This window comes from Schistocerca gregaria, chromosome 6 (genome assembly GCF_023897955.1).
Source record: "Schistocerca gregaria isolate iqSchGreg1 chromosome 6, iqSchGreg1.2, whole genome shotgun sequence".
In the NCBI taxonomy this organism is placed as follows: domain Eukaryota; kingdom Metazoa; phylum Arthropoda; class Insecta; order Orthoptera; family Acrididae; genus Schistocerca; species Schistocerca gregaria.
Genome location: NC_064925.1, coordinates 138,883,749 through 138,884,837, shown reverse-complemented (window position 1 = coordinate 138,884,837; position 1,089 = coordinate 138,883,749).

Here is a 1,089-nt window from a genome sequence, read left to right as displayed (position 1 = left end):
TAGTGTAGCCCGACTTCTCGGTTAGGTTGAAATGTAACGGTTTGATTGTGAGCTGGCGAAACCAACAAATGTGAGTGTAAGAAAACCGGTTGTGGTGACGGAGTGGTCTGTAGCAAAGACCAATGATCGTTTCGAAAGTTTCATGGAGTATTTTCGAAATGTGGTTACCGAGATTGTAGTTAGTCAACCTAACCTAACCAGGAACCTTATTGTACAGTTTAAATTTTACAGAATAGTCTGTTTTATACGATAACATTTTGCACTATGTATTCCATTATGCCACTTCATAATGTCATACACTCCGCATGACGACTTTTATCGAACACTACTTTCTCAGTGGTGGCACCGTATTCCCATCATCTGCCGCACAAACAGTTACCAGCCACAGCACACAAACACAAAAGCTGCAGACACCGCAAGTACACTTTTACCCGAACCTCAATATACGTTTAACGACCTGAAAATAGGCGCCAACACGAATTCCATTGAAAGGACAGGGTCTGCAACAAATCGACATGGCAGTCTTCATTGCGCTTCGATTCATATCTGATCAAATAGAGGAATGGGAAGAACCAGACTCGTTCATGAATTCCATGTTAAGTAGTTTAGTACAATCCACGTCAGTAACTATTTGTATTTTTCTTCTGTTCTATTATGTAAGTCTCATACTGGCTGAAATGATTCTTTTATTTTTTTCGAACTATTACTATAATGTAGTGCGCGATTCGATTATTTCTGGTCGCCGTTCTTGTAAACACATTTATTATCTATTTCTTATGAAGAGGATATTGACAAATGGTGGTGTAGCGTAGCCCACAGGGCAGCTCTGCTTGAAAAGTCAAAATGCTGTTGTAAACTTGTGATGGCGATACGCCGGATAAATTGGAATCTCATAACAATTTTAAAATCATCTACATCCAATTCTCAAACTACTGTAAGTACATGCTGAAATCTTTCGCCTGATAGCCAATCGTAATATTTAAAGCAGTGTAAAATTATGATGGCTCCTGGAAGTATATTCCATTCAGTTAAAATCAGAAGTTCTGTAAGCTACTCTATAATCTGGAAAGATTAGCCAGAACCATACCA